Genomic DNA, 8,716 nt, shown 5'->3' with positions numbered 1-8,716 from the left:
GCATTTGAAGTGGCAAGGAATGGGCGGCCAAGAATGACGGGGATCTGAGTGCTTATGTTATTGATGGGTTCGGTGTCCAGGATGATAAAATCTACAGGGTAGTAAAATCTATCAACTTGGACCAACACATCCTCAATTATCCCTCTTGGTACACGAACAGAGCGATCAGCAAGTTGTAGTGTGGTTAGGGTGGGTTTTAATTCACCCAAACCTAACTGTTTGTATATCGTGTAGGGAATCAGATTGACGCTCGCTTCTAAGTCAAGAAGTGCATGATCAATTCGATGGTCTCCGATTACACATGATATGGTTGGGCTACCGGGATCCTTGAATTTCTGTGGCACGTCTTGCTTTAGGATGGCACTCACTTTCTCGGTCAAGAAGATCTTCTTTTGAATACTCTGCCGTCGTTTGGTCGTGCATAAGTCTTTCAGGAATTTGGCATATGAAGGTATCTGTTTCACGACATCAAGTAGAGGAATGTTGACTTTCACTTGTTTCAACACTTCTAGAATATCCTGAGAGTTAGAGAGAGGTTTTGGTGAAACCAACCGTTCGGGGAATGGAGCAACCGGCTTCTCTAGAAGTTCCGATTCTAATTTTTGTGGGGCATCCCTAGATCCATCATTGTTGTCCTCTTCTGGTTCTTGAGGCTTTTCGGGCCTAACCGGAAGAGTTTTATCGATGATCTTTCCGCTCCTAAGAGTGGTGATGGATTTAGCGTGTCCCATCTGATTTGAAGAGCTGGGATCATTAATCTCGTACTGCGGTTTAGGATTGGGGAGAGGTTGTGCAGGAAGCATCCCCTTTTCTATAACCGTCATACGAGAATCTATCTTTTACATAAAATCTGTAATTCCCCGCATTGCCTGAGCCAGCTCTTGTATGGAATTTTGAACCGGTTCCTCTTGAGGTTTCACTTGATTTGGATTTTGATTGAAGAAACCTTGAGGAGTAGCCGTTTGTCCATTCCTCCAACTAAAGTTTGGATGATTTTTCCAACCAGGATTGTACGTATTGGAGTTAGGTCCAGTAAAAGGTCTTTGATAGTTGTTTACGGCATTGGCTTGTTCATTCAACACTCCTCGAAAGGCGGGTATTGTAGGACAATTTTCAGTTGTATGAATGTTGCAATCACAGATGCCGCAAACAATTTCATTAACCTTATCCTTCTTTCCTTCCATGGCCTCAACTTTCCTTATGAGCGTAGTTACTTTACACTTGAGATCATCCTCTTCTTTCAAGAGATATAATCCACCTTTCTCCTTTAATTGAGTCGGCCTAGACGTGGTGTTCGACTTTGGGTAATAGTCCCATGATTGTGTTTTTTCAGCAAGACTATCGAGGTAATCCCATACCTCGTCAACATCTTTATTAATGAACTCTCCATTACACATTGTCTCGACCATTTGGCGCATGGAAGATGTCAGTCCATCATAGAAAAAATTTGTAATGCGCCACGTTTCAAATCCGTGTTGTGGGCATGAACTAACCAAATCTTTGAACCTTTCCCAACATTGGAAGAATGTTTCATCTTCCTTTTGGGCAAAGTTCATGATTGCTTTTCTGAGGGTAATCGTTTTATGATGTGGGAAGAATTTTTTTATGAATTCCCTCTGCATGTCATTCCATGTGCCAATGGATCTAGGACGCAGTGAATGTAACCACGTCTTAGCTTTCTCTTTTAAGGAAAAAGGAAAGAGTTTCAGCCTAATTGTATCCTCAGATACATTAGGAAAACATAATGTAGCTATAATCTCATCGAACTCTTTCAAATGTAAATATGGACTCTCTGATTCAAGTCCATGGAATTTGGGAAGGAGTTGGATAACTCCTGGCTTGATGTCCATTTGTCCTGTGTTTTCAGGAAAAATCATGCATGAGGGCGTACTCACTCCCGCCGGTTGTAGATAATCTCGTAAAGTACGAGGCGGGGGTGCCTGATGCACCTCATTCTCATCTTGGGTATCCTCCACCTTGGGTGGAAGTAGAGGAGGTTGGTCTTCAGCCATAACTTCAATTAACTCAGGGGATTTCGAGTGGTGTCTAGTCCTGCGATGGATAGTCAACCCCTCAACCAATCCTCCTTCAGTCAAGAGACGTCGAGTGTTGTCACGGGCCCACTTGGGCATGAAACACTCACAGCCCTCAATTAAATTCAAAACCTAATCCTAAGAAAGGGAAAGAAAATCTAGAAAGAAAGAGAGAGTTGGAAAGAAATTACCAAATTGGAGTCCTTAAGTTAAAAACCTGCAAAATAAAACAAAATAAGTTAGATTCTAAAAAGAGAAGAACAATCCTTTAAAAGAAAGATAGCAGTAAACTGATTTCTAAAAGAAAGAATTCCTAAAAGAAAGTGAAAATTTCTAAAATAAATTAGGAAAGTCCTAAACTAGAAAGTAAATTACTAAAAGAGAACTGAAAAATAGAAAGTAGGGAAAGAGCTTACCGAATTAGAAATTTCTATCTTAAAGGCCTACAAAATAGGAAGGTTAGTTTCTAAACGAAAATTTTAAAAATAAAAGAGGAACCAAAATTAGATTCTGAAGGAGTTAAAATTAGAAAGTTACCAAAAATCAAAATAGAAAGTTAATTCCTAAAAAGGGAAATAACTAACCTAGTTTATAAAAATAAAAGAGGAAAATTTTCAAAAATAAACTATTTCCTACAAATAGGAAAATACTAGAATTAGAAGATTTCTAAAATTTAAACCCTAATTTTAAAAGTGGAAAAAGTAGAGAAATTAGGAAGAAATTACCAATTTAGGAAGTTATGTCAGGATCCTACAAAACACGGAAACTAGTTCTAGAATTCAATAAAAAACCTAAAACTAAAGTTAGTCAAATATCTTAAACTAATTCTAAACCTAATTAATTTCAGAGAATCGCAACCGTCAGTCCCAGGCAACGGCGTCAAAACTTGTTCACTCCCCAAGTATAGGGTTATGATGTAGTAATAAACTCGGTGAGACCGAGGTCGAATCCCAAAGGACTGATACTAGTACGTTACAGTAGAACTAGAACTAAACTAAGATGTGATCTAAACCAAATAAAATTTAGAATAATTATGGAATAATTATCTAAAACTTAAGTAATTCAGAGAGTAGGAAACTAAGGATTCGGAGGATCCACTTGTAGAGATCGGGGAGATCTTTATGCCTGCTTCAAAATTATGGGATTTAAATTGAATTTCCTCCGATATAACTTTAAAGGGATGAAAGTTATTTGAATTAAAATGAATTCCATCACCAAACCATGCCCAGAGACAAAGTAAACAACAGAATTATACTAATTTCCAACCAATCGATGATTGTGAAGGTTAGGAAGAGTTTCGTCATCCACCATGCCCAGGAGGCGATGGCGAACAACAGGGCTTCCTAATGCTATAATCAAAATAAGGAAGAAGAAATACTCACAGCCATTGCAAACCCATTGTCACCACAACAGACCATTAAAAACTACAAATATTCCCATAATAAAAATTAAACCAAAGATCTCTTCAATCTAAACAAAAGGTACATGCATCAAGTTCTCCCATCACGCTAAAAGCTTCACCTCTTAGCCCTAGCTAAGAGGTTTAGCCTAGCATGATCATGCTAGAACCAAAGAGAAAAAAAACATCCAAGGACAGAAATAAAATAAAAGGAAAAGAAAAAGGAAACCTCATCTCCACAGCTTTTCTTCTTTTCTTCTGTTTCCCTCCCGGTCTCCCTGATGCCCAAAGCCTCCTCTCCTTTTATCAGTCCTCCAGACGGTGGCTGGAGAGTGCGCAAGTCTTGTTTACGCAGGCACCGTGCGTAACACCTTTTGCAGCAGAAATACCCACCAACTGACTTGTGTTTCGATGAAAATTGCGGGATATACCGCTCATATCCTTAGATTTTGGCATCGTGGCACTGCTTGACTCTTCCTTGGCTTTCATATGGACGGTGCAGATCGGTCGAATGGGTCATTCTGGTGGGCCATAACGTCGAACCGCGTCCGGTGATCACGGACGCACGGCGTGCGCAAATGGCGTGCGCTGTGATGATTGGTGGGTCCCTGTTCAGCGTCGGTGAGAAAATCCACTCCGTCCATTAGCTTCTTGGCGAGATTTTGGGTGGGAATGACTGGTTTTGGAGTGATTTTGATATGGTCCACGAGCATTGCATATACGAGAAGTAATTAAGGTTAAGCTTTAAAATTAGAAAACATTTTAATAAAGGTTAGCAGGATTATGTGCATTCGGATGTCTGGGGATCATCGCCCGTTATTTCTAGAAGATGGTCATCATTCTTTATTACATTCATTGACGACTTCTCTAGGAAGATTTAAGTTTATTTTATGAGACATAAATATGATGTTTTTATCACTTTCAAGACATTGAATGCAATGATTGAATTAGATATGACGTAAGGTAAAAATACTAAGGATGGATAACAACATGAAATTTACTTCAAGGGAGTTTAATTAACACTATAAGAGTGAGGGGATAATGAGGCACACACCAGAGCAGAATGGTATGACTGAACATATAAATCAGATTCTTTTGGAAAACGCTCGGAGTATATTGAGTAATGTTGGGTTGGACAAGAAGCTATGGGTTGAGGTTGTCTCTACAACTTTCTATTTAGTAAATCAATCTCCCTTTACCTCTATTGATTGCAAAATATTTCAAAAGAAGTATGGAGTAGTCATGTAGTTGATTACTTGGAGCTGTGGATATTTAATTATAATGCTTACTTTCATGTACTGTCACTTGAGAGAGATCAGCTAGACCGAAAGGTAAAGAGGTGTACTTTTGTCGAATATGGTGATGGGGTGAAATGATACTAACTGTATGACCAGGTTTCATGGAAGATCATACTTAACCAACATATTGAGTTTGATGAAGGTTTATTGTTTTGAAAAGATAAGCATGAGGAAATGAAAAAAAAAAAATTGTTATTGATGTAGAGATATACAAAGGTGAAACCCTTGAAGAAGTTGAGTAATAAATAAAGGTACAAAAAGAGGTGAAGCAACCACTTTTCAAGAGAAATCTATTAAGGGATTGTAGGTTTTCGGTGAGATATAGAGATGACTCAAATATTATGTTTGCTCTCGTTATAGATGAGGGGAATCTGTCCACTTTCAGAAAGCTCTAAAAGAAAGAGATATAGATAAGTTGATGGCAGCAATGCATGATGAGATTGACTCTCTGTATAAAAATGAAACATGTAAGTTGATGGAGATGTCTGTTGGGCGTAAGTAATTGGGTGTAAGTGAATTTACTAGATACGTAAAAGGACAAGATGGTAGCGAATGGTTATGCTTAGAAGGAAGGTGTCGACTTCTGTAAGATTTTCGTGCAAGCGGTAAAGTAGGTATCTATCAAATTTATATTAGCGTTAGTTGCCCAATATAATTTCGAATTGGAAAGTTAGATGTGAATACGACCTTTCTACATAGTGAACTAGAAGAGAAAATTTACATGAAACAATTTGAATAATTCGAGGTAAAGGGAAATGATTATATGGGTTTTGTAGGTTAAAAATATCGTTGTATGGCATGAAACAATCGCCTAGGCATTGGTACAAAAAGTTTGATTCTTTTATATTGAGTCAGATGTTTATTAAAAGCGAATTTGATCATTATGTTTACTTTAAAGCACTGAGTGACAGATAATTCACTATTCTGATGTTGTATGTTGATAATATGCTTATCGCTAGTCTAGCATATTTAAAATCAACATATTAAAGGCTCGGTTATCTAGGATATTTAAGATGAAAAATTCAGGGGCTTTAAAGAGAATTCTCAACATCGATATATATACAGAAAGGGAAAGGAGCAATCTATAGTTGTCTCATGAGGAATATATTAAGAAGGACTTGGTCAAGTTTAGACTGGAAAAGGCTAAACTGGTGAACACACCCTACATTACTCACTTTCAACTTTCTTCAGAGCAATGTCTTACATCAGATGAAGAAAAATGATATATGTCTCGTGTGCCTTACCTGAGCGTGGTTAGCAGTTTTATGTATGTCATGGTTTTTACTAGACCGGATATTTCACATGCTTAATGTTGTGAGCAGATGCGTGTCAAACCTCAATAGGAAACATTGGGAAGTAGTGAGATGGTTACTTCATTACATATATACGAGGTCCGTTGGACTACATTTTTTCTTTCGAAAATTTTGACGAGAAACTTGTAGGCTATGTGAATTTGGATTATGCATGGTGCGTAGATAATAGAAGGTTGACTTCTGATTATTCATTTGTATTAGCAGGTGGAGCTATCAATTAGATGTTGAAGCTGTAGTATGTGGTTGTACTTTCCACAACCGAAGCTGAATATATAACAGTGATGAAAGTATTCAAGGAAATTATTTGGTTAAAATGGATAATGAGCATGGAGCTTCAACAAGACCATGCCTGTGCATTGTAGCAAGGACACAATCAATTTGGCAAAGAATTTGGTGTACCACTCCCGAACTAAATACTTTAATGTTCGTCATCATTTTATTTGACAAATACTAGAAAAATAAAGTGTTACTCTTGAAAAGATTCACACCAACAAGAATCCGACGGACATACTTACAAAAGTTGTTCCTGTAGAGAAATTCAGGGTACGTTTTGCTCAACTTCTCTGGGTTTGACAAAGAAGAAATGAAGATGAAGTGTGTCCGAGAAGCAATGATGATGACGTTACTATGGAGATGATTAGAGATGATGATAACAACTTGAAGTAGTGGAGCTGGAGGATTAAAGCTACAGTGGAGATTATTGATCAAGTATCTTTAATCTGGTGTGGCTTTCTTTCTTAGTTCAACTGAGGTATATTTTGATTGACCGTTGCATGTTGTCATCCATTCGGTCAACCAAAGGTCTAGTTGGGTCCATCAAAGTACGTTGTGAGGTTTTTGGTCAATTGAAGGTCTAGTTGGGTCGATCAAATATGTCACGCCCCAAAATCCGGGTACAGAGTGTGCACCCTCAGACCCGAGTTTTGGTTCGTAACTTATACACAAAGTATACCAACTTAATTCTTTAATCAGTTTAATCGCATGTGATATTTACACTCAATATAAAGTCCACCATAATCTCAATCACACATACATAATACATAACACCAATCAACTAGGCATTTATAAATCTTGATAGTCCTTAAAATAAAATAAACCTTAAAATTATTCATTTATTATACCATTATACTATAAGGATATTTATTCCATGCTAATATTGATCCAAAGAAATAAAGCTAAATAATTCCTTAAAGTCTTAAAATAGATACCAGTATGTATTATTCGTTAATTAAGCTGTGCTAACAAAATAAAACATATAATTAAAAATTTTCTAATGCAACCACTTCATTCTCAGATAAGTATGGCCATGTTTCTGGTGGGTCGTGTTCAGGTACAGTAGATCCTTCCGGTTCTTGTGCCACGTCATCTGCTAATGGCTCCTCTGTATGGTTTTTCCATCAATAAAAAAATATAAGCTGGCCAGGCTTAGTGATATAACCCAGCATGGTTCATAATCATAATAATTAAAATAATGCAAAAATACATGTACAAAGATATGAATGTAAAATGGGGTATGAATGCATCAGATGGGGTGATCGTCCATCTGCTTGGGTTGGAGGTCGTCAACCCGCATCCACCCGTTGGGTAGGCTTCCACCTTTCGGTAGGCTTCGGCATAGCCCGCATCTGGTAACGCTCTACCAGGATCGACATTTCTTCCAGGGAGGGCTCCTAGGATCGACCATGCATTATGCAATGCAATGAATGAGGGATGATAAGTAAATACGTATTTTTCATATTTGGCATAGTTGTCTCAATTAAAATGTTCACATATAAATTTATCATACAATTATCATATCAAAATATTCAAACCAGTAAATAAATCAAACAATCACAATGATTTATTTTAATTTTAATGAATTATGAGACAAGTTGGGTCACTCACCTGAGTTTGGTAGTATTGACTCTGCAATGTAATTAGGTTGATTTGAATGTCGGGGTCCTATCAATTATATCAACGGTGTTATTATTCATTTATTTGTATTACATGGTGGGGCCCACCTTTGATTAACATCCTAGTGGCCAGATCCAAAATAATTAAATAATTCAAATTTATATTCTATTTTTTTTCTCCTTCATAAGATTTTAAAATTGAACGATAATTACTTGATCAGGGTGGTCCATCGGATTGTCAGATCATTCAGATTCTTGAGGTCTTGTCATGTTTTACCTCTATGCATTTGAGGAGTGGTGTGGATCTAACCACACATTCACCAATGGCCCATCTTGACCTTCTACGCCAAGTGATAGCAACACTTGCGCAAAATATCCAAGATTCCTTTATCAAACACTTCTAGGTCTAACTAATATGGCCCATCTGATGGTTAGATTGATCTGAATATTAGGGCCATTGTATATTTTGGCCTTAGGGATCATATGATCCGTACAAACCAAATCTAATTTGATCAGATGCACACCAACTACAATTACATAATTTTAGGTTCACTTCACCTTTAAAGGGCCTCCACCCATAATCCAATACAATGAACGTGTGACCAATCCACACCGTTCATTGCATTCACCGAATCAATTTATATTAGATATATAAAAATACTAGAATGAGGACGATATACATATCCGATGTAAGCACTCCAAAAAATTTTCTTTCTCCCTTTCTCCGTTGTCGTAGGTAGCCTTTTTGTTAATATTTTAGTTTGACTAGAACTCTTTTTAT

At 37.3% G+C, this 8,716-nt stretch overlaps 1 non-coding gene across 1 annotated transcript; it reads left to right on the top strand.

The window, feature by feature from the left end:
• Positions 1-1,467: 1,467 nt before the first annotated feature.
• On the top strand, positions 1,468-1,574 carry LOC131244708 (small nucleolar RNA R71). Its single transcript, XR_009170485.1, has one exon. It is a non-coding gene; the product is annotated as a small nucleolar RNA R71 (small nucleolar RNA).
• The last annotated feature ends 7,142 nt before the right edge of the window (positions 1,575-8,716 follow it).

Source organism: Magnolia sinica, chromosome 4 (genome assembly GCF_029962835.1).
Source record: "Magnolia sinica isolate HGM2019 chromosome 4, MsV1, whole genome shotgun sequence".
In the NCBI taxonomy this organism is placed as follows: domain Eukaryota; kingdom Viridiplantae; phylum Streptophyta; class Magnoliopsida; order Magnoliales; family Magnoliaceae; genus Magnolia; species Magnolia sinica.
This window is presented reverse-complemented; position numbering and strand designations above follow the sequence as displayed.